This window comes from Scyliorhinus canicula, chromosome 19 (genome assembly GCF_902713615.1).
Source record: "Scyliorhinus canicula chromosome 19, sScyCan1.1, whole genome shotgun sequence".
In the NCBI taxonomy this organism is placed as follows: Eukaryota; Metazoa; Chordata; class Chondrichthyes; order Carcharhiniformes; family Scyliorhinidae; genus Scyliorhinus; species Scyliorhinus canicula.
The window spans coordinates 69,081,691-69,107,926 of NC_052164.1; the positions used below are offsets into that span (position 1 = coordinate 69,081,691).

Genomic DNA, 26,236 nt, shown 5'->3' on the forward strand with positions numbered 1-26,236 from the left:
CCTTCTCCTATTCTTCTGGGATATCTGCTTTCTGCAATTCCCACTGCTGTCCAGCTCCTGGAACTAGCTTCATTCTAGCTATCCTCCCCATGCCAAATTAGTATGAACCCTCCCTTTTATCTTGGTGAGGAAAATCATCACATGCTATTTCTGTCACACTGGTCATGACCTCCCAAGGTTTTAAACCACAACATTTAAAAAAAATTCATTTGATGTGGGTGTCCCCAGCTAGACCAGCAGTTATTACACACCCTTAATTGCCCTTTCATTTCAAAGGGCATTTAAGAGTCAATCACATCTGAGTCTGCAGTCACATGTAAGCCAGGCCAGGTTAAGGATGGCAGATTTCCTTCGCTAAAGGAAATTGGTGTACTAGATAGAATTTTACACCAATTCACAATAGTTTCATGGTCATGGTTAGACCTTCAGTGACAATACCACTATGGCACCACCTCCCTTTTTGACATATCGTCATTGTTGTACAAGCAATGGAAATACAGTAATTTGCGAACACCCATAATCACTTCATAATTCATCCATTGAATGGCAGAGGATAGTTAAAAGGATTCAGATAGAGATTCCATCCACTTTAATGCTTATTCATAATATTTCTAATCCCCTCTTGCTGCAAACGCTTCATATTTGGTACTTGTGGAGGTATCTGCCTCTTGCAAATGGGCCTCCTTAACCATCAGAAAAATTGCACCGTGTGAAGCTACCCCATCTCCAGCAGATATGCTGCATGTGCATCTTGCGTAGAAGGATGTGAACAACTATATGAAAATATTCTCTAATTGCAAAATTATTTTTGCTGAGGTTTAGTCACATCACTGTTAGGGCGGCTCAGTGGTTACCATTGCTGCCTCAGCGCCAGGAGTGGGTTCGATTCCAAACCTTGATGTGGAGTGTTCCAAACCTTGATGTGGAGTGTATGTGTAGGTTTCCTCTGGGTGCTCTGATTTCCTCCCACATGCAGGTTAGGTGTATTGGCCAAATTATTACTTAGTTTGGAGTTACAGAAATAGGGCGGTGATTTGGGCCGAGGTAGGATAGTCCTCCTGGGGATCAATGCAGACACGATGGGCTGAATGGCCTCCTTCTGCACTGTCGAGATTCCATGAAATCCGTTACCCTCTGCAGTAAAAACAAAATCCTTAATGATTGAAAGAGACTCTTGTCATTGAGAATTCTGACATTCAGTAAAATTCCTGCTTCACGTTTTAATTTGTATTGTTTACTTTAATGTGTTTAATTTGGTTGTGTAACACTAATTCATAATGTGCAGGCCTATGCCCTGTACAACACACCACCTTATTCCTCCTTGTGTTAACTGCAGTGTAATGAATTCCCAGCTACAACTCATCAAACACAGAATTGATTGGTGCTGAAGGTTTCTCTGGTGCCTCAGCCAAGTCCCTGTTTTTCATGTGCAAACTGTCTGACCACAGGGGTTTTGCATCAGAGTCCTGCCTAATCCTGGTCTGTACCTTTCCTGTTTGCATAACAGGAACCCAGGGGGTGCAAATCGAAGGTTGGGAGCAGATGATTTGAGGGGATGTCTTTTCACCCAGATGGCAGCGAGAATCTAGAACTCACTACCTGAAAGGTTTGGGGAGGTGAGAACCCTCTCAACATTTAAGAAGCATTTAGATGTGGGTACTTGAAACTCCTTGGCATACAAGGCTATAGATCAAGTGCTGTAAAATTGGATCAGAACACGTTGGTACTTGATGGATGTTGCAGACATGATGGACCGAAGGAGCTCTTTCTGTGATGTAAACCTCGATGGCTCCGCCTGATGGTTTCAATATTTGGGCCAGAGACCGTTGTCCCAAACGTAATGCCCCATACACTATCCCCAGCCGCTAATTGCATCAGGAATTCCCCATGCTGGGCAATGATTTTTAACAGCTAGGCCAATGGGAAAGCTGTATTTTCAGCTGAATAAACTGCTGAATATCCCCTTTGATTGGGCCATATTTGAGGTTTACTCGATGATCTGAATTTTTAAACCTGGTTTTGTACACTGCAATGATGAAAGAGCTAATTACATCAACTGGAGCCATTATCACCACCCTGAAAATGGGACACTGCAAGAGCAGGGGGTGAGTATATGTCTGAAATTGTGCAGGGGTGTCTGTTTTTAACTGTTTGTCTTGTAACCTGCAAGCCACCGGGATATCTAGGACCATGTTTCTGAATTCTGAACTATCCTCTAAGGCAGACCAATGTTAACAGATTGGATTTGAAAATTGGAACTTGGACCTTAATAAAAAAAGGAAATGGAGAAATGTGTTTTAATTAAAAGAGACCCATCCTTCTGCCTAGTTTTGTCAGTTGGGAGAGACGCTGCAATGTAGAAGCCAAATAATAAGGGTAAATGCAAGTTTCTTAGGTTGGGAAGATGTGAAGAGTGGTGCCTCAGTGGGGCCCATTTTGGTGCTGTTAGTTTCATAGTTTTATAAGAAATCTGACTTGGAAGTGGAGATCATAAGAACCTAAGTTGGCTTTCTTTGTCCCTTGAGACTGTTCTGTCTTTCAGTTAGATCATGGCTGATCTGAATTTTGAATTCATTTATTTGCCTTGATTCAAAATCCATTAATACCCTTGCTTAATAAAACTACAATCAATCTTAGATTTGAAATTTTCAATTGACCTAATGTCACCAGCTTTTTGGGGAGAGAGTTCCAGATTTCCACTTTGCTTTCTGTGAAGTAGTACTTTCTAAAATCACACCCAAAGGGCCTGGCTCTGCTTACAGGTTATGTCTTGGAGTTCTGGATACCACCTCTTTCCCCCATCCCCCGCACACATACACACAATATTAGGAAATAGAATGACTATCAATATTTTTCTCATCTTCCACATCTAATTTTATATAATCTATATTTGATTGAATGCAAGATTAGTTGTAGTCACCTTAATGTGCCTCGAGTCTTATAATAATTATAATAATCTTTATTGTTACAAGTAGGCTTACATTACAATGGAGTTACTGTGAAAAGCCCCTAGTCGCCACATTCCGGCGCCTGTTCGGGTACACAGAGGGAGAATTCAGAATGTCCAAATTACCTAACAGCAGGCCTTTCAGGACTAGTGGGAGGAAACCCACGCAGACACTGGGAGCACAGGCAGTGACCCAGCCAGGAATCGCACCTGGGACCCTGGTGCTGTGAAGCCAAAGTGCTGACCACTGTGCTGCATGCTGCCCCCATGCTGAGCTTCTGACCCTGTTCCGCTCCATCACCAAGACTGCCCACTTCCACCTCCATAACATATCCAACACGGGCAGCACGGTAGCACAGTGGATAGCACTGTTGCTTCACAGCTCCAGGATCCCAGGTTCGATTTGGTGCTTGGGTCACTGTCTGTGTGGAGTCTGCACGTTTTCCCTGTGTCTGCGTGGGTTTCCTCCGGGTGCTCCGGTTTCCTCACTCAAGTCCCAAAAGATGTGCTGTTAGGTACATTGGACATTTTGAATTCAACCCTCAGTGTACCCAAACATGCGCTGGATTGTGGCGACTAGGGGCTTTTCACAATACCTTCATTGCACTGCTAATGTAAGCCTACTTGTGACAATAAATATTATTATTATTAGAAAAAGTGACCCTGCCTCCGTTTACTTGTTGGTAAAGTCCTCATCCATGACACTGTTATCTCTTGACTTGATTGTGTCATTGTTCTCCTGGCCACTCCCCATCTTGCACCCTATGTAAACTTGAGCTCACTTAAAGCTTTGCTGTCCATGTCCTATAAATTCAACTCGCCTATCACCGCCTGTGATTGTTGAGCTACATCCTCTCTATCTGGCAAATTTCTCAATATTGTTTTCAAATCTACCAAGGTTGCATCCTTCCATATCTTTGTAATCTCCCGATGGGAGGAGAAAGGAATTAGGACACTTAAAGATTTATTTCTTGGGGGTCATTTTGTGGGATTGAAGGAGCTGGGAGCGAAGTATGGGCTGGAGCAGGGGGAAATATTTAGATACGTGCAGGTTCGAGACTTTGGCAGAAAGGAGATGCAGAGCTTCCCAGTAGAGCTGGCTTCGACATTGCTGGAGGAGGTGCTGACGATAGGGGGACTGGGGAAGGGGGTAGTATTGGTGGTTTACAGGGCTATTTTGGAGAAGGAGAAGGCGTTGCTAGAAGGGATCAAGGGAAAGTGGGAGGAAGAGTTGGGAGAGGGTATGGAGGAGGGGTTCTGGTGTGAGGTGCTCCGAGGAGTGAACGCCTCCACCTCCTGTGCGAGGTTGGGCCTGATGCAGCTGAAGGTGGTGTATAGAGCTAAACTTACAAAGGCGAGGATGAGCCGGCTATTTGAGGGGGATGTGTGTGAATGTTTTGCGCGGGGGGGGGTGCGTAAACCACGTTCATATGTTTTGGTCCTTTCCAAAGCTGGACGATTACTGGAAGGAGGTGTTTGGGGTAATCTCTAAAGTGGTGCATGTGAAACTGGACCTGGGCCATCGGGAGACCATATTCGTGGTGTCAGACCAGCCGGGGTTGGAAACCGGCGCCATAGCCTCGTTGATCGCCCGTAGGCGGGTCCTGTTAGGGTGGAGATCAACCTCTCCACCCTGTGCCCTGGTATGGCGGGTGGCCCTGCTGGAATTCTTAACGCTTGTAAAGATCAAATTTGAACTGAGGGGAAGGATGGAGGGGTTTTACAATTCATGGGCATTATTCATTATGCACTTTCGAGAATTGGGTGACATCGAACATTAGGGAGGGGTTGGGGGCTGGGAGGGTTGGGGGAGGGGGACTGTATGTGTTAATGGCGACTATGGGTGATTCCTGATTCCTTTTTGTCATTTGTTTATGTTAACATGCGGGCTAATGTCTGGGGTTTGGTGGGAGGATGGGATTGTTGTTATTGACATGGGGATTGACATACTTGTTACTTATTATTGTTTATTGTTGGTGGGTGTAAATTTGGTAGAGTATGTGAAAAAGGAGAATAAAAAATATTTTTAAAACTATCTTTGTAATCTCCTTCAGCCCTACAACCTCTTGAAATCTTTGTGCCCTCATATCCTGGATACTTGCATGTCCCTGATTTTAATTGGTTCTTAATTGATGACCATGCCTTCTGTGCCTAGGCCCTCAACTGTGGAATTTCCTCCCGAAAGCTCTGCTGCTTTGACTTGCTTCCTCCCTTTTGTAAGTAATTCTGTAAAGCATACTCCTTTGACCAAACATTCAGTCATCTGTCCGAATATTCTTATGTGGCTTGATGGCAGATTTTGTTCAATAACATTCCTATGAAGAGCTTTATTGATGCTTTATGTTTAAGGTACTGTTATAAATGTTAGATTACAACAACAATAATGACTTCACAGTAATGTTATTAAACAAAATCTGCCATCAAGCCACGTAAGAATATTCGGACATGTGACCAAAAGCTCGGTCAAAATTTCTACAGAGGTTATTGTTGTAATCTATGTAGAAATTTTATCGTTGGTCGTAGGAAACACAACATTCTCGTTTTCTGGTCCATTTCTACCAGCAAGTGTGAGGTGCTCTATTGAACGTTTGTATTTGGCCTGTAGTCATTATACCACAAAATGATGTCTTTGCCACTGAGCTATTACTTTTCAAAGTTTAGTTTTCCCAATTATTCCCTCACTGACTACCCTGCCCCAGATCACATCTAAACACCGACTGTATAAGTGTGAGGGGCAACTACCAGAGGCAATGAAACTGTGACTTCTCTGAATGAGAATGCCTGTTTGTGGCAATTTATGGCCACAAGGAACTTGACACATTTGATACGAACCTCCTTGAATTTAAACAACTTGTATAATGCCTTTAACAATGCCCAAGGTGCTCCACAGAATCATTGAAAACAAAATGACATTGAACCACATAAGGAGATATTAGGTCACATCACCAATGACTTGGTTGAAGAGAGAGGTTTTAAGGAGTGTCGTAAAGGAGGAAAAAGAGTTGGAGAGATGTAGTGAAATGAAATGAAAATCGCTTATTGTCATGAGTAGGGTTCAATGAAGTTACTGTGAAAAGCCCCTAGTCGTCACATTCCGGCTCCTGTCCGGGGAGGCTGGTACGGGAATCGAACCGTGCTGCTGGTCTGCTTTAAAAGCCAGCGATTTAGCCTGGTGAGCTAAACCAGCCCCTGCAGTGGTTGGAATGCCAGAGTTTGGGTCCTAGGCAATTGAAGCACAGCAACCAATTAATGAACTTGCAGAATGGACAAATAATTGTCAGATAAATGTGAGGTGATACATTTTGGTTAGCAGATTAGGGGGTCATTTATTATTTGCAAGTTCTTAAACTGGGTGGGGAACAAATATCTCTGAATACAAATACACCAATCTCAAAGTTGTTCCAAAGATTAGCAAGCCCATTTTAAAAAAGAATAACAAGCATTGAGCTTTACTTCAAGAAGGAATTAAAAGGTAGGGAAGTTATGTTAAACATGTATTGAACCTTAATTGGACCACGAAGAGTGAAGTGTAAAGTTCTGATTGTCATATTCTAAAAAGGATATAGAGGTATTGGCGAAGGTGCGGTATTGGCGAAGGCGCAGAGATGATTTACAAGGACAATACCAGAAACTTGTGGGTCCACATCAGGAAAAAGCTGCGAGGTTGTTTTTTTTTTACATAATCTTTATTATTGTCGCAAGTAGGCTTACATTAACACTGCAATGAAGTTACTGTGAAAAGCCGCTAGTCGCCACACTCCGGTGCCTGTTCGGGTACACTGAGGGAGAATTCAGAAGTCCAAACTACCTATGTTCAAATTACCAATCAAGTGATGCCCAATCGTGGAATCTCATTTAACGTTAGATAAAAGCAATATCTCCAGACATTGCACCTTTTTTTGAATGTCTCAACTGATCAGAGCCAACTTACCAATCATTCAACACCATTTTACCCTTGTGCAGTATGAATTGTTCCATTTGAAATTTGGCATTGTTTCACCTGTCCAGATGAGTGCTAGAAGAAAAGCTTCGACAGCATGTCTCCTTTTTTTTTCAGCAATGCTCAAAGATGAAACCAAGATGTTGCTTAACCCGACCCTAGAGCCAATGTAAGTCAGGAGCACAGGGATGATGGGTGGAACTTGACGAAAGTTGATAAATGGGCTGCAGAGTTTTGGATGACCACAGGTTTATGGCAGGTTAATGTGAGAGAACAGTTAGGAATGTGTTGGCAGAGTCATATGTAGAGGTAATAAAGGCTTGAATGAGGAAATCAACAGCAGATAAGCTGATTTAGAGGTGCTATCAGGAAATTTTATGGAGGTTAAAATAAGAAGCCTTGTCGAGGATGCGGATACGTCATCAGGGCAGCACAGTGGTTAGCATTGTTGCTTCACAGCACCAGGGATCCGGGTTCGATTCCCAGCTTGGGTCACTGTCTGTGCGAAATCTGCACATTCTCCCCGTGTCTGCGTGGGTTTCCTCCGGGTGCTCCGGTTTTCTCCACAAGTCCCAATAGCTGTGCTTGTTAGGTGAATTGGACATTCTTAATTCTCCCTCAGTGTACCCGAACAGGCGCCAGAGTGTGGTGACTAGGGGATTTTCACAGTAACTTCATTGCAGTGTTAAAGTAAGCCTACTTGTGACACTAATTACTATTATTATATAAGTTAATCTTGGGATAAACTACAATATCAAGGTTCCAACAGATAGGCAACAGTTTGAAACTGAACCAGGGAGAGGAATGGATTTCCTAGTTGGGGAACAGGGGCTGTGACTGGATTTAATGGCTTCGGCCTCCAAATATTTAATTGGATTTCTAGTCATTCAGAATTTGGATGTCGGATAAGCAGACTGATGCTTTAAAACAGTGGAGAAGTTGAAATGGGTGATTGTAAGTGCACCTGAATGTGGCCAGCATTTATGTGAAAACTAACACTTTGCTGTTGGATGATGTCATTCAGGAGCGGCAGGTTGATGAATAATAGGAGGGGTTAACAGATAGACTGTTCAGAAGGATAGACTGTTCAGGGACACCAGAGGTGATAGTATGGGAGCAGGAAAATAAACCATGGCGAGTGATACTCTCAGTATGATTAGATAGATAAGAATGGAACCAATCAATTCAAAAAGGAGTTTCAGAGGGAAAAGCATATGTTAATTTAGCTCCCTCAAATGGATGTTTTTAATAAATCAATTCGGGTTGAATTGAAATTGCTTTAAAATAGAGTCAGAAGTCAATAATACAACATCATAACTCTGGAAATGCCAATTACTGCAAGGTAGTAATTGGTTTAAGTTTAATAATAAATGGAATCCTTTAATCTAGCTTTCTTACAGCCAGAAATGTGGGGATGGATTTGAATCTTGTTTTCCTTTGGTGTGAAATTGGAAGAATATGTTCTGCGGTATTGTCTTGTGTGTTTTGACACCATTGTTGTGTTCTCTCTGCTCATTGTTCCACGTCTTACACAATTCTTCCCTCTCCCAAACTCTGCATTTAAAAACAAAAATACCCCCTCCTATTATACCTTGTACACGGCTGTTGCCTACAATAGGTCTACTGGGGCTGGCCATTTATTTGATAATCCAGCTCTTTTACCGTGCTGTACAATTTTCCTCATCAGCAGCACCCATCAAGACACACTGCAGGTGCCCTGGTAGTGAGGGTCAGACCATCCCTCCCTCCCCCCCCCCCCCACCATAAGGATTGTCAGACCATTTAAGACCCAAATACATTTTAGGATAAAAGATAAAGAATAAAGGCTCTGCACAAATCCCATATTTAATATTTTGCGTAACACAATATGAATTTGTTGGTTCAGGTTAATCAATGGTACAGGCCATCACACCCACGTTTATCACTTCCGTGTAAATGGAAAAAGTTGACAACATAAGGCAGACAACAACATGACCAACAGGGAGAAAAATCCAGGTAACAACTGAGATGCAGAAATGCAAGGCAGTCTTCCCGATAAAGACTTCTTCACTGGTACACAGAGGCCAAAATCAAGGATGAAGCTGGATCAGGATCAATGAGCACTCCTTCGGATCTCTCCAGGATTCTGACGATCGAAGCACGAGGCACCGTTAGTTCCACCACGCCGTCTCACCAAAACACAGGTGGTCAACAGCCTAGACTATGGCTGAGGGGAGAATTGACATGATTACTTGGCCACCTCCAACCCCTATCCAGAAAAAGACAACACACAACCCAGTGGTTGAAAAACCACACTAACTTTGACCCTGGAAAACGGGTATAAATGTGCTCGATTGAATTTAATCTATCCAACCTTCAGATCGAGATTCCCGAAACATGGTGCCCAATTCTCAAACTCCACTGGGAACTTCACCAATGCCTCGCCTTGGAAATCCTTTCCCGTTCCCCTTCACTGTCTCCAGATTCCATTAGGATGGATGACAGGCCATGCAACAGGGACTCAATCATGCTGAGGTGTGCTTCCATTGCAAAAACATCCTCGTGCACCTCCACTACCTCCATAAAACCACACCAAAACCCTTGGAATTGGGCCGTGACGAACTGCACCTCGGGTGAGATTTTCAGCCAGAGCAATATCTTCACTGGCAGCCATCATCCGTTGATGCCCACTCAGAAGCAACTGCACTATGAAAGGCAGGGCCCATCCCAACTCCTTCCAGCTGCAATGAACAAGCAAGAATTTAAACATTCTAACTCAGCTAGATCACGCAGACGTACTGATCGACAATTGTTGGAAACATACGTAAACCAAGGAAAGACAAAAAAAGAAATATGCACAAGGATGAAAAATAGATTAAAAGATCAGCAGAGCTGGAGCTTGCGAAAACGCAGCCACTCCTGCGCTCACGTGACGTGACCTCCATCTATCTCCTTTTGAAGTTCTACATCATTCTCCTCGTAGTTTACAATGCTTACAATTTTGTACCATCTACAAATTTTGAAATTGTTCTTAGTACACACAGGTTTAGGTCATTAATGTATTTCAGGAAAAGCAGGGGTCTCAACATTGACTCTTGTGGACTTCCACTACAAAACTTGTATCTATTAACCACTATGTTTCCTGTCACTCAGCCAATTTTGTGTCCCTGTTGCCAATGCCCCTTTTATTTCATTAACTGCAGCATATCTGTTGTTCAAAACTGTATTTAATGCCTTTTGCAAATCAATGTACATCACATCACCAACATTGCCCTCATCAACCCTCTGTAACCTCATCAAAAAAACACAATTTTCCCTTGAATCTGAAGACAAAGTTCTGGATGAACTCAGCAGGTTTGGCTCCGAGTCCAATATGACTCCTCTTCAGTATTCTGAAATTCCAAAGAGGAGGGGTGGCACAGTGGTTAGCACTGTTTCCGCACAGCTCCAGGAACCAGAGACCCAGGTTCCATTCTAGTCTCAGGTGACTGTCTGTGTGGTGTGTGCACTTTCTCTGTGTCTGTGTGGGTTTCCTCTGTGTGCTCCGGTTTCCTCCCACAATCCAGGTTAGGTGGATTGGCCATGCTAAATTGCTCCTTAATGTCCAGGAGGTTAGGTGGGGTTACAGGGATGGGGTGGAGGCGTGGGTTTAGGTAGGGTGGCGACTTGATGGGCTGAATAGTCTCCTGCACTGTAAATTCTATGATTCTATTAGACTTGAAAAATTAACTCTCTCTCTATCATCACAGATGTTGCAGAGTTTTTCCAGCACTTATTTATTTCCGATCTCCAGTATCCATAGTGCTTTGCTTGTATTCCCTTAAATCCATGCTGCTTTCCTTAATTTATCTGTACTTATCCATGCGACTATGAATGTAATTGACTCTTAAATGCCCTCTGAAATGGCCTAGCAAGCCACTCCATTCAAGGGCAATTAGAGATGGACAATAAGGGCAGCAAGGTGGCGCAGTGGTAGCACTGCAGTCTCACGGCGCCGAGGTCCCAGGTTCGATCCCGGCCCTGGGTCACTGTCCGTGTGGAGTTTGCACATTTTCCCGTGTTTGCGCGGGTTTTGCCCCCACAACCCAAAGATGTGCAGGGTAGGTGGATTAGCCACGCTAAATTGCCCCTTAATTGTAAAAAATGAATTGGGTACTCTAAATTTAAAAAAAAAAGAGATGGACAATAAATGCTGGTCCAGCCAGTGACGACCACATCCCATGAATGAATTTTTTTTTAAAAATCCTGAATGATTGTTTCTAGTTAGATCAGCTCCCATTCTCTCTCTTGTAGAGGTCCTTGGTTAAATTAAAGACGCCCTTTAAATAAAAGATTCTACAGAATGTAATTTGGTTGTACAGAACTTGGAGTATTGTTGTAAAAAGTGATGCAATGTTCAAGCTTTTCATCTTACATTCAGCATGACAGATTGGCAAAAATACCAAGTGTAAAGATAACAACAATTTATATGAGAAGAGAGTGTTGATCGGTTGGTAAGTAGATTCTGATTGGTGTTGCTGTGGAGAACGTACCTGGGAACTTGGCAGTTAACTGTTCCTTGATGTATTCTACATGGCAAAGTTTCTACCATCAGGTTTTACCTGTCAACCAATCAGCACTGTTTTCTCATACTGAATATATTGTTACCATTACAATTGGGATTCTTACCAATTTGCCCTGATTAGTGGAAGGCAAAACTCTTTGACAGACTGTCTCTTTTTCCAATAACAATTAATTTATTATGGTTTCAGTGTTAACCATATTGGAGACTCTACTGAACGCCTGGTAACGTTGATCCCAATGTCATTTTGTATTTCCACAGGCGCACCAGAGGAGAATTTGAAGCTTTCCTCAGAACTACGCACCTCCTGGGGGAATTTACATCGTAAGCAATTTCATGTGTTTCTTTGTTACAACTTCTCAGGCCTTTTGAAACATGTTGGTCAGTTATATAATTGCAACAAGTGCATTGTTTCTGCATGTCATGAGTAGGGTTGCCAACTCTGGTTGAACTTATTCCTGATGCATAATCATGTGATACCCAAGCTCTCACCCCACCACTCCTGCTATTGGTTGCCCAACATGTCCATCCTTGCCTTCTGATTGGAAAGTGGACAGATCCTTTATCACTGGATCGACTGCCAGGCAGTCAAAATCACCTAAACAGCCTCTCTTTTTTTCCCCACCCCCCTAATTCCAACATTTCTATAATTAATGAAAGGGTTAATAGAAAATTAACAAACATACATTCTTTTAATACCTCTTGAGAATTCCCTCTGGTTGCTAGCAACATACAACCATTCTATGAATATATTTTAACACAGAAGGAGGCCATTAAGCCAGTCAAATCCATGTCCGGTCTCTTCAAGGACAAATCAGCTCATCTCTCTCTCTCTCTCTCTCTCTCTCTCTACCCCCCCCCCGCCCTTTCCATGCAGCCCTGATGCCACCCCCCCCCCCCCCCCCCCCCCCAAACACAGCTGCTTATCTAATTCCCTTTTGAAAACTGATTGAATCTACCTCTACCACACACTGTCTTCACCCTCCGTATTTGGAAAAGAATGTCCTCTATATTTGGGGGGGAAAAAGTATTTCCTTGTGACGCCCTTGGTTCTTTTTCCACTCACCGTGTATTGATATCCTCGGGATAAAAACAAATCACTGCGGATGCTGGAATCTGAAACCGAAGAGAAAATGCTGGAAAATCTCAGCAGGTCTGGCAGCAACTGAGGGAGAGAAAAGAGCTAACGTTTCGTGTCCAGGTGACCCTTTGTCAAAGCTATAAGACAGAGAAAGTGGGAAAGATTGATATCCTGATTTCACTAATGGGAGTAGTTTCTTTCTATGTACTCTGTTTAAACCACTTTTTGAAAGCCTCTATCAAATCTCCTCTCAACCTTCTCTTGGAGGACAGCAACCCAGTATCTACAACCCGTCCACATAACTGAAGTTGCTCACCCCTGGAATCATTCTCAAGTTTTTTTGCGCCCTTTCTAATGCCTTTACAGCTTTCATAGTGCTCTGAATTGGATGCAATACTTGGGAGGTCCATCTTTGATTCCGTGAGACTCCAGGAAGATCTTGGAGAGTTGGCAACCCTAGCCGTGAGCTGAACGTGTTTGAAGGTTATTACAGAGGAAAGTACTGCTTCCCAACTGTCTCTGCATTTACCAGTTGTCATCATCTGTTAAATTATTCAAATGTTCCTATGGCTCAATAACCTCTTGGGGGAAAAGGAGGGCCACTGTTGCCACACAATGTTCAAATTTCTTTGTCATAAATCAGTTCTCATGTACCTTAGGTATCTTGTTGACAGCAGCAACATTTATTTTTGTTGGTGTGTGCTGTAGCAGTGAATGTCAAGTCAAATGCTGATGGCGCGAGGCTTGAATCAGCAGGCAGTCACTCTGTCCTTCCATGGGAATCAGGAGGATTATCAGACTCGGAAAGGTGTAAATGTTTAACTTCTAAAATCTGTGGTGTTTATATGTCATGTCGAAGACTACACCTCATTCTGTTTTTCAATTGATACTTTCTGTCTGGAATGAATGCTGTAAAGATCTATGCAAGTGTTCTGGAATGCAACAAATAATGATTTATTTCATATTTGCAGCTTAAGATAATTTGAAGAACCTTGAAGTGTGATATTTCCACTGGCTAGTAGGTTGTTAAGTAATGAAGCGTTAAACTGACACAGAGATGTGAAAATGCAAGCAATTAGCAGATGAGCTTGTGCCTGGGTGAGTGTGGGGGCTATTAATCTGCTGCTGAAGTGTTCCTGTGCGTATCGCTCACCAAACTGAGGATTTGAGCACTGCAGGTGATTGGAGTCCTCACTTTACTGGTAGAACTCTAATGTATTGGGATGATGCTTTTCCCTGGTGGACAGGTGACTCATAACAATCATATTAGTTATGACAGTCTGGCATTGTTTCTGGCAACCTTGGGAGTCCAGAGAGTCATTGGGATAGTCCAGCAACTAGAAATGAACCAGATGTGGGCTTACATTGCCTTTACTATAGATTCTGTCCCTTTACTATAGATTCTGTCCCAAGCAGATAAATAGCAGGGGCGGGATTCTGTGATCCTGAGGCTAAGTGTTGACGCCGTCGGACACACCGTCTCGTTTCTCGATGGCGTCAACATGGCCTCAGGATCAGCAATTTTGGCCCCGTGGTCAGGTAGTGCAAGAAAGTATGGTGTTGGTTTATTACCAATAGTCCCAGCACATCCAGATCCTGACCCCAGACAAGGTTTTGGGTAGAAGTAGAAAGTGGAAGAATGTTTTTTCAAATTAAACTATTACAGCATGAATAAGAGGCGCAAGTGCAAATGAACATACTGCTATTCGGAAGGATGTCTTTAACTAAAAGACTAATAAATGCTGGGATTAAACCAAGCACACGAACAGACAGAAAGAAAATTTAGAGGCCTTTCAAAATGCATCTGTGTTAAAATACAAAGGGTGAGCGTAATTGGGTCAAATAGCTTTATCTTGTCTTGATAAATTGGCGTGTTAAATTGAAATTTACTTTCTAAAAATAAATATAGTTAACATTACTGTTCCTGTAAATATGAGCAATTAATTGAAAATAGCGGCTGCTACTTAAGCAGATGTAAGAACCATTTTGATGTTTTCTTCTTTGTATTCGCTGTACTGCTCTTTAAAATGAAAATTTAAGATGAGCAAGTAGAGAAGTTGATTTGACAAGTCCAATTCGGGTTGTGTACAATGCTGCTGTTGATGGTGCTCGTGAACGTCAAAGTAAAGTGACTAAACAAAAAATAGTCCAGCAACTAGAAATGAACCAGATGTGGGCTTACATTGCCTTTACTATAGATTCTGTCTGGAGCAGATAAATAGCAGGGGCGGGATTCTGTGATCCTGAGGCTAAGTGCTGACGCCGTCGGAAACGCCATCTCGTTTCTCGACGGCATCAACATTGCCTCAGGATCAGCAACTCTGGTCCCTACATGCTCAGTGGCACCGGCGCCAATGAACGCATGCTCAGTGGCTTCCTTCAACGCGCCGGCTCCGACACGTGATGCAGGATTAGCTGTACTGCTCTTTAAAATGAAAATTCAAGATGAGCAAGAAGAGAAGTTGATTTGACAAGTCCAATTCGGGTTGTGTACAGTGCTGCTGTTGATGGTGCTCGTGAACCTCAAGGTGAAGTGACTGAACAAAACATTGCATCTGGTTCATTGATAGCACCCTTGACTCTGAGACAGATAGTTTAGTGGGTGGGGGGAATGTTCAGTGAGCGCCTATTTCATTGAGTACTGAGGGAGTGCTACAATGTCGGAGGCGTCATCTTTCGGATGAGAAGTTAAACCCAGGTCCCAAATTGATCAAAGATCCCATAAGTACGGTTTGAAGAGCAGAGGAGTCCTCCCTGTGGTACTGGTCAATATTTAACCTTTAATCAGCATCACTGAAAGAGATTGTTTGATTATCGAAACATTACTGTTGGAGGAAGGTTGCTCTGATGCATTTCCTTGTGTTGCAACGGTGACTATACCTCACTGGCTGTGAATCACCTCGAGGTGTCATGCAAGAACTTGTGAAGAACTTTATAAATAATCATTTTTTCAGTCAGTGTTATGATTGGAACCCTGTTTTTTTTCAAAAATCTAAATCAAATGGATGTACATCAATGTGATTAACCTTGCCATCTAATTCAGCATTTTGAGTTCTTCAAGTTGAGTGATAATGGTGTTGGGCAATGGAACACTTAGAATTTCGCCCTATGTTCTCCCGTCAGAGCCAAATTGTATCTGACTTGCGCTACAGCTGGGAGTGTAAATGAGGAAGCGATTCCCAATCCTTTGCCATGCAAACTTGTGCCTGGCGAGGATTGCAAGGGATTCCTGAGGGAATCCTGCTATCAGGTCGCCATTTTGAGCCCTCCCCTGCTGTGCTATTCAGCCCCCCCTTTCTCCACCCCTCCCCCGCCCCAAGACCCCCTAAACAAATATATCTGAACCTCCCAACCGTACTTCCCACCAGCTCCATCCCCATAAGCCCTGGTGGCCTCTCTTCCAACATCTGATTGTGATCCACCTCCACTTCAAAACCTTTTGCTGCTGGCTCCTCTGCCAGGCTGTCAATTTGGTCAGCCACCTGGCAGGAAACAAAAGAAATATGTTGATGAGGTCCATCTGTTAAATTCACCGAGCCTCCGTGTCCGTGGTCTTCCCGGGGTCTTGGCCTGTTTTCCACCCCCTTGCCAGTATTGGGCGGTTGTCTTCAAAGAATCATGACCTCCTTGGATTAATTTCTGTCCACATTCTATTGTTGACTCAGGCTCGTGAGAACACTTGATGGAATATTTACACTGAGTTGCCAAAGAAGCTAACAACACTGGATCGTTTTTTATTTTGTAACTCCTATTGCATATCATGATTTTGTTTTTTGAGCCAAGATTCTTTCTACTTTATATCATCCTTTGTTATCAGGGCTATGCCCCTTGCTTTTTACAACTTGCTGATCTTTTCTAATAAACAAATGGCGTGGCATGTTTAATTCCCAACCTTGGTCACGGTGCAACCACGTCTCCGTAATGGCTTCTTGGTCGAACCCATTTATCTCTATTTGTGCCTATGTTGGTCCCAAAGCTTTGTTCATTCTGATATAGTGCCTTTTAATTTTAAATGTTACCATTTTTGTCTGACGTGTCCTTTGTTGCGAATGCCCTATTAGCGTTACTAAACAGCCTGTCCATTCCTGTCGCAATCTGCTTGATTTCACCCATTCAGTATTTGTTATACAGCGTTGACTTTTCTCTTTGGAATTTATTTGAACACTTTGGCCGTCTCTCATTTAAAGTTCAATCTACTTACCCTAGTTAACTCAATTTGCCAGGGCACTGCTTCCAGGATGGTTTAAGTGAAGCCTCCCCCAAACGACCATCTCCCTCTTTTATGATGATGCCAATGCCCCATAAACCGAAACCCACGCCATTCTTTCAGCCACGCATTTAAAATCCAAGCCAGAACATTGTGCCCCTTTCCCTTGGGGGGGGGGGGGGGGGGGGGGGGGGGGGGTTATAAGCAGGAAGGCCTGGTAACCTCCAGATATCCCTTTCTTCCCCTTTGCCCACACATACGCACATGCACAAGCACACACCCTCCCTCCTTGCTCTGGGACCCTTAACACTTACCTTTTCCTCCGGTTCCAGGACAAGGTCTCAGGCCACTGTTGCAGTTCTTCGTTCGGCCACTGCAGCGCTGTTGCCAATCAGATGGGTAGCAGCTCTCCAAGGCAGGACTTCGGATGAGGGTCGGAAGTCCTGCCCGCTGCCAATCAACGCTAATTTGGGTGTAAAGTGGCAGCAGATCAGCTGAAGTTGCCAGGGGTGTGTTCCCCCATTGGGGCAATGAACCTCCGCCATCCTGAAAATTCAGGCCCTAATCTGTTTGTCCTTGCGTCATTTTACATGTGTCTCGGGCACTAATTGAGAGATTATTTCCTGTGAGGTTCTGCTTTCTAATTTGTAACCTAGATTCTCAAATCCTTCAACAGAACGTCATGGCTAGTTCCTACATGGACTGCAGACAATTGGACTCTCCTCCTCTTTCTCCCATGTTCTTCTCAATTGTGAAGAGATATCCTAAATCTCGGTGCTGAATTCCCAAACTCACCAAATTCTCAACTTTCCACTCTTTACAGTAAGCTGTGTCCATGTTGCAATCTGTGATTATACTTTGTGCCTAAGTCTCAGACTTCACCATTCTCCAATCACAGTCCTTCCCCCTACTGCTGCTAGCGAGGACAGGGAATTTGGCACTCAGCCAAATCTCCTATTTACAGCAGCAGGACCAGAGAATCCCACCTGCGTGAATGGATGGAGAATCCCACCTTGGGATGGTAACTCCCTTTTGGTTATTTCCCTCAGCCCATTGCTAGGCAGAATTCAATCATTTCTTTGACAATTTGACAGGGGATGGAGGGGTGTAAGGGAGAAGTATGTCTAGGTCATTCTGTGAACGAAGTCTACTTTGCTATTTTTAAAGAAAATAAATTCTGGAGGCAGAACCCTTCAGTTTTGTGAAAATATTGATGCATTTCCTGAATGCCTTACTGTTGGAGTGACTTTCAATCTACCCGAGTACAATGCTGATCAGAGCAGATACACAGCAAAGCAAGAGTGCAGTTGAAACCGAAGTAAGGGTCAGTGACAGCTCAGCGGCATTTAGCTGAAATGTAGGTAATTGTAGGGATGCCAGTGTAACAGTTAAATAGTTCTCACTGGGTTTTTATTTTATTTTAGTTTTCTGTTCTATTCTTCTTGTTGACTCCCTGTAGTTCTTGAATCAAGGGGAGATTGTACAGCTATAATTTAGCTCTATTTTCAGGTTCAGTAAAGGAAGCAGTAGATGCTCTGAGCGCCCGTCATGCGGTACTATTGTCAGTTGGTCTGTGATACTTAATGTGGCTCAGTGTTTGACTTTTATTTTGAGTCTGGTTTAATTGTAAATGTGAAATTTATGTTCCTACTGCAGTGAGAGAATGATTGATGTTGGGGAATGTTTGGAGAGAATGAGTTGACTGTAGATTTTGCAATTTTCTCTCCCAACATGTCTCCCTTTTTCCATCTCTCCTACTGGTGAGTTTATTATTGGACCAGTTTATCTTCGATATCCCACCTAAATGGTCATTATTCAGCTGTCTGCATATTTGACATTAAGAACCGTCCAGGCCAAACCAGTTCTGACCGACAATGCACATTGCAGCAGGAGCATTGGATTGGGCTCTTGGCTGATCTTCCTTTTCTCTCTCCTCCCCAGGCCACACCATTGTGCCTCTAATGCTGCCCTGGATTAGATTAACTATAGCTTGGAGTTCAGACCCAGAGCCAGTGTGCCTCAACTGTTTATTGAGTTCGCTCATTGAAACATTGAGCAACCTAGGTTTAAATGTGAAATGTAAGCAGAGTTGGGATGCTGGTGCTATGCAGGATGGGTCATTGTACCTGTTACTCTCATAGACATGAGGAACTAACACTCTGTGACATTCATTGCACTTGTAAAGGGTATATAGGACCATTGATAAAAGCCTTGAAGCGGACTAACTACTATTTCTCAGGGTAGTTAACTGATCTCGACCAACTACTTAAAGACCAATACCTAAATCAGTGCGTTATGCAATCTTGGTTTTCAGTCATTGCCTTATAAGATTGTAAGATCAATAATGTATGCTGGGCAAGCTAATCATAAGGCAAGGTAATGGTTAGAGTGGTTTCAACTATAGACACATCGGGCGGGATTCTCTGGTCACGGCCCTAAAATCGCGTTTGGCGATCGGACGGAGAATCCCCGTTTGCACTGAAATCGGGTGCGGTGCTGATTTTGCAATGTGCCGCCCCCTCAAAAAGGCATACTCGCAGAGTACTGCACAGTGTTGGGATGGCCTCAGAATGTCACCATCCCCGATGGGCCGAGTTCCCAACGGCGTGAAACACTTGTCCTTTTTTATTCGTGAACCCAGCTGCGGACTGAGTCCAGCGTCGCCACAGTCGGGTGGAGCCGTTCCCCGGGCAGGCGGGGCTTTAGCAGGGGCTGGGGGCACGGGTGGGGGGTGTTCCGGGGGTGGCGAGGCTTATTACAGGGGGGGCAGTTTTTGGCAGGCCGGGTGCAGCTTTTGCGCCATTTTTACGGGCATAAAACGTTCTGTTCCCATGCCGCCGTTCAGCGATTAGTCTTCAAATCGGAGAATCCGGCCCATTATCCCCGTCTTGTGTTGCTCTGAATGTTCCTATGTCTTTCTCTGACTGGTTGCCGAGGCAACATTATTCTGTATGTTAATCAAACTTGGTTATTGTGGTCACTGCCTTAATGATATCCCTCCGGTGATCAGATACTTTTCTGAAGAATATGTGTGCATTGAGGGACCTTGTAGAAATAGTGGGAAGCAGCTACAATGGGTAAAATTTGGCTGTACGCCAATTTCGAGAAAGTTGTTGATGTCTGTGAATCTGCTTAGCGACTGGATGCGAGTGTGATCCAAAGGGATTTGTGTAAAGGAAACAAAAGCAAAACAAAGCAGATGCTGGCAATCTGAAATAAAAGGAGAAAATACTGGAAGTGTTAGCAAGTCTGGCAGCATCTGTGGAGGGAAACAGAATTTGTATCTTAAGCTGATCACCTTTTTTCAGATTATCGTAAGGGCATTTACTGTCTATATTAATGCCCTGCGTTTATATTAATGTCCTGGAGAAAGGTATTGGAGAAATTATCTGAAACTTTGCAGATAGTACAGAGATTTGTGTTGGTGTTAGAAAGGAAATGAAAACTAAACCACGGTGTGTTGAGAAATGTTTGTCCCTTTAATTGGATCATTTCCCACCTCCTTGACTGAGGAAGTATGCCAGCAATTCACTAGATCATTTTGGGGGTCTGGAGTAATTCATTCTTGTATTTGCCTCCTTTTGTGCTTCTAATTGAGCCAGACCACTGGGAGATCTCAGTGCTGTGGGCTACCGTCAGTTTGACCATTCTTGCCATCATTAGTTATTTTATACCACTTCTTCCTCAGCACTTGCCTGTGACTGAAATACCCAAACCTTTTTTAATATACATCGGGGGCAGGATAATGTGGTGTATTGACATTTCAGCAATATTGTCTCTGGGACATGAGGTTTAATCTGTGCTGTGGAAGTAATTTGACGCAGCCTGGTTCTCGTTCCCAGTGGGCGTGACGACAGCTAAAAGCTGTGTCTCGTTCAATACAAATTGCACTATATGGTTGCCATGACCACAAAGATGGCTGCTCTGAGAAACACAGTTGCCACATTGGTGCAATAGACAGAAGATATTCTTAAACTGCAAGTAGAAGGAGCTTTATAACTATAACTTATTTAGATGGTGCGCAAAGTACAACACTCGAGTCCCATAGGGGATATTAGATCAGATGACCAAAAGCTTGGGCCAGCCTAGAGGAGGAAAGTGAGGTCGAGATGCGGGGGGGGGGCATTCCAGGTCTTGGGGTCTAGACAACTGAAGGCATAACCACCAATGATGGAGCAATTACATTTATGAATGCCCAAGAGGACAGAGTTAGTGGGTGCAGCTTTCAGTATGTGGGGATGGAGCAATTTACAGAAGGCACGTATGACCATAATGGCTTTAATGCACTGGAATAAAGATGACCATTTGTGGGGGCTGACTGAAAGAGAGAAATGAGTGGAGAGTAACTGAGTGTTCGCTATTCAGATGGGGATATGAGGTGCCTGCAGGGAGAGGGACAAAGTGTTTGACTTGACACTTTCTGTCCAGTCTGTGTTTGGAGATTTATACCTGTAGGTGTTGTACCACTCACTTGCCATGGCCTCTGATCTCAAAACCTCTCTGTACACAGTGTCCTGATTAGGGAGAAACACTGCTGTTCTCCTCTCCAGTTGTTTGGATACCTCAGTGTGCTGCAGTTTCTCACCTAGTTCTTGAGGTAAGATTGGGAGACCCAGGAACCAACCTTCATCTGCTTTCCATTGGTTGTGTTCTTCTTGAGTTCATACAGGTACCTTACCTGTGTGGCTACATCTTGCTTCGCAGCTCTGTCAAAACTGTAATATCAAGTAGGTGGTTTGTATACTTATAATTTTAAAAAGGACATCAACCAGTAGATATTGTTGCGTGGCAAAATTGTTACACTCCTTTCCAGACGAATTATTGAAAATAGGTTGGAGAATTTTCTAACAGGAAGTAGATAAATACGTAAATATTTTCAACATTCTACTCTAAGATGGGATGATTGGAATAGGAAAATGCTAATAACCTGAGGTTGGAGATCACTCATACACCCAGAGTTTGTTATTCAGAGTGGTAAAAATGTAGAACATGTTGTTGCAGAGTGATGAGGCAATTAGCATAGATGTATTTAAGGGAAGGCTCGAAGTACAATGAGCGATAAAGGATGAGAAGAATATGCTCATTAATTGAGATGAAGTAGGATTGGAAGAGATGCTGAAATGGATTACAATCCTAGCCCTTTTTGGAGGGGGGGGAGGGGATACTGGGTTGGGCATACTCTTCATTGATCACACTCACTGAAGGTTGAGAAAGATGGGCCTCACAGACATTTAAATAGGTCTGAAGATCTGATCCAACTCTTCCTGAAGGCAAGGAATCGCCAGAGAATATCACCATCCTTTTTAATAAGTTTATAACAGCCCAGATATCATAAGGTTCCAAGCATCTCTCCTCAACAATGGACCTCTCCACTGAAAAGTGTATGGAGTTGGATTTCCGAGTTTTAACACAGAAGACCATATATACTTTCTAAATTATGTGATGTTTATTAAGAGCTGAACATGCAACTTACCTCTGGTAAATCAACTGCAAAAACGGGAAAGGTAAGTATAATCTTGTTTCTAGTAGAGAATCTAACTCCTATTAATGTTACAGGGAGAAATTTAAAACATCCATCAATATTTAAAGTAGTAATACTACCACTAAAAAGTAGTATTTACTTTAAATCCCTGAGTAGAAAGCTCCTAGGTCTAACGAGATGCCTCCATCCTAATTAAGGGGAGAAGTACCATGACACTGCAACAACATACCTTTGCTTGAGGGTTACTGGAGTGAATCCAATTGATTTAAATATCCTTTCCAATATTTATACCCTAAAAGAACTAAACCAGCAGGAAGCATGTTGAGAGCTCATGCTTGACAACATTCTTTGTTTTTTTTTATTTGTCAACATCATTCACTTTTAGTCAACATCCTTCAATCAAACAGGATACCGAGAGGTGTACACAAGAGGTGTAGCCAGTGGCCACTTCCTTATAACGCCTAGTTTCCAAGATTCAGTTCACATGTTATTTAGGGTCTTCCTTAAGGTTGCCTATTTCTAGATTGTAGTATTTTACAATTTACCAATGCCTTGCTGAGGTGATGGAAAAAGCCAGGACTGCTTCTTATTAGAGGATGTACCAAATCCTATGACACAGAATGTTGTTTTCCTTGAGCACACAATTATGCCCAGTCATGTTTCATAAATGTTTAAAGCATTGTACAGCGCATGAGCTTTGCTTTTAATGTTTAAATCCTTACTCTGTGTACGTCATAGGAGAATCCCACTCTCTTTTCAATCTTACAGCTGGATTCTCTGATACCTTCATTTATATAGTTGTATTCTTCCACAGCACATGTGACGCATCAACTCCAGCAAAGAACTGTTGTGCCGAATGGCCCATTTCTGTGCTATAAAGCTGTATGAGATATCTACCAACACATGATGAGTGGATTTAGTTCAAACTGCTGTTGTTGAGACTAATTTCAATAACTTGTGTTTGCTTTTTATTGCTGTAAATGGCTCTACAAGTAAACCTGTTTGGTAATGCTGTTTACTCTTCAAAATATCTGGTGTGAACAGACCAGGATCCTGACGCGTGACTCGAACTGCCAGTGGAAATGCTGCATACAATCCAGAAGTGCTAAACTACTCCTCTTCCTTCAAGACAAACCATTCACAATGCATTTGCACCCTTTGATTTGGAGGAAGATGGTGCTGGAAAATTGATCACTTTCCTATTTAATGTGCCCAGCGTCAGCTGTGAGCACTGTTGTACCAGGTACAGATAGTAGATGTGGGCTCAAATTTCCTGCTTGCACCAATCTTGGAAATACACCTCCTAATGCAGCGGTGAAATGGTTTTGGAATTTCATATCCTGACTGTCTAGGGTGTAATAGGACTAAGTGAGAATATTAAGATGCCCCAAGATGCCTCTTTCAATTTGGGAGATGTTCCTTTAGACTGGAAAATTGGATATGTTACTCCGCTTTTAAACAAGGGAAACCAAAGAATTATGGACGAGGTAACAGAATAACTGATGTCTGGAAAGTACTAGTGACTATAATTGAGGACAGAGTGACTGAATACCTTGCAAATTTCTGTCATAATATACACACAAGAATATGATGGTGCATGGACAGACACTGAAAGACCAATCAACACACAGAACACAGCAGCCAATCACCAGACCAGACACGGCCACTATAAAGCCAGAGGGCACTAGTTTTCCCGCTCATTCGGGATGCAGCCTCTGAGACAGCCAGAGCCCGTAATCAGTAACACAAACATCTACCATGTGCTAGCAGTCTAGGCTGGTCAGGTTAGCCTCAGGTCTCCAATCAACCTAACATAGTGTCGACCCACAGTGCAAGTATGTTTAACAGCTCATAGTTAAATAAAATAGAGTTGTACTTCTACAAGTGTTGGTAGCCTGTCTCTCTCTCTGCTCTGGTAAACGCAGTCCTCGCAGACCCAGCATACCCAACACATCAATTTTCAGAAGGCATTTGACACATAAGTGACTACTAACTAAGGTTGAAGCTCTTGAAATTGAAGACAATTTATTGACCTGGCTGGAAATTGGCTGAATTGCAGGAGACAAGTGCAGAGAGAATGGACAGATACTCACATTGACTAGGTGTGCTTTGTGGTGTCCTGTAGAGATCTGTGTTGGGGCCTCATCTGCAATGTGGATGATGAGATAGAAAGTCACATGTCCAAAATTTGCCAGTGTCACAAAAGTAGGTGGTATTGCCAGCAATATCGAAGGAAGTTTAAAAATATTAAGTGACATGGATAGATTGAACAGCAAAACTGGCAAATGAGTTTTAAAATATCGGTAGGAGTAGGCCATTCAGCCCCTCGAGCTTGCTCTGCCATTGGCTAAGATCATGGCTGATCTGATTGTGACCTCCCTTCCACCTAACTGGCCGCTCTATGGGACATAGTCAAAAGATTAGAGCCAGACCTCTTGGGAATTAAATTAGGAAACACCTCTTTCACACAGAGTAATGGAAGTTTGGAACGTTTTGACAATTGGCTCGATCAGTTAAATTTTTAAAAAAGATTTAAATTTAGAATATGCAATTGTATTTTTTTTTTCAAAGGGCAATTTAGCGTGGCCAATTCACCTACCCTGCACATTTTTTGGGTTGTGGGGATGAGACCCATGCAGACACGGGGAGAATATGCAAACTCTACACAGACATAGACCTGGGGCTGGGATCGAACCTGGGTCCTTGGTGCCGTGAGGCAGCAGCGCTAAACACTGTGCCACCTTGCCACCCCTGTTAAATTTAAATCTGAGACTGATAAATTTTTATAAACCAAATGTATTGAGGATAGTGGGCAGCGCGGTAGCATTGTGGATAGCACAATTGCTTCACAGCTCCAGGGTCCCAGGTTCGATTCTGGCTTGGGTCACTGTCTGTGCGGAGTCTGCACATCCTCCCCGTGTGTGCGTGGGTTTCCTCCGGGTGCTCCGGTTTCCTCCCACAGTCCAAAGATGTGCAGGTTAGGTGGATTGGCCATGATAAATTGCCCTCAGTGTACAAAATTGCCCTTAGTGTTGGGTGGGGTTACTGGGTTATGGGGATAGGGTGGGGGTGTTGACCTTGGGTAGGGTGCTCTTTCCAGGAGCCGGTGCAGACTCGATGGGCCAAATGGCCTCCTTCTGCACTGTAAATTCTATGATAATATGGAGCATATGGATGTCTGACGTTAGGCTTCATATCAGCCGTGATTGCATTGAATGGCTGATCAAAGTACCTTGTACATCTGTTTTAATTTGGCTTAGAACTGTTCAACAGAAGTTTATCTTGCAGTCATTTTGGCTTTGGAAACCTTCTGTTTTTGTGTCTGTTAAGGGATATGCTGGAGTCGGTTCACATGAGCCTTTACAAAGTTGTACCGAGTAGGCCTTTGGTCCCAAACTGGAATCTTAATTAGAATTCACAAGTTACTGTTTCGTTCTTTTGAGCCAGTGTGTAAATGTGCAATTTCAAGTTTCTTTCACTGTGGCCGTTGAAGTACAGAGCCAGAAATGACAGAAACACACTGGAAATATTTTTTTGTTGTTTAGCTCAGTATCCCACTGGAGTCATTCTTGGGCCTTGTCCAAGATGCCTTTGTTGAAGTAATGCTGTAATTTCAGCTGGGACAACATATCAAACTTTACTGCTACACCCTTCGAGCCTTCACGGTAATATCAATGTATAGATACTTTGGTCTGGTGTTGCATGTAAATAAATGGAAAATAATCTATGGTAGTAACAGCTTGTTTTTTAAGGTGCAAAGTTGCTGGTTGCTGACCAAGCAATTGCACTGCCCTGAGAACCATCAGAAAAAAATGACTTAATAACTAAATCTGGAAATCACTATCCCAGATGGTTCTGCCAGGGGTGCGCCAATGGCTACTCTTCTGACTTCCACATAACTATTTTTAATCTCCACACCGATCCCTGTGCAGGACCCCTACTCACTGAGACCCCAAAAGGTTGCCTGGCACCCCAGCGCCCTACTCCCTCGACCTATGATTTCCCCAACACCCTCAAATCCTATGCACTTACCTCTGAG

The 26,236-nt window shown here is 43.2% G+C and overlaps 1 protein-coding gene across 10 annotated transcripts in view; it reads left to right on the top strand.

Moving 5' to 3' along the window:
• The window catches only part of pknox2 (pbx/knotted 1 homeobox 2), a 540,450-nt gene that overhangs the window by 78,997 nt on the left and 435,217 nt on the right, over window positions 1–26,236 (top strand). For all 10 annotated transcript variants that reach the window (XM_038779091.1, XM_038779084.1, XM_038779087.1 and 7 more), the window contains exon 2: window positions 11,689–11,751. The gene's annotated coding sequence lies outside the window, so the exon portion shown is untranslated. The remainder of the gene's footprint in view (window positions 1–11,688; window positions 11,752–26,236) is intronic.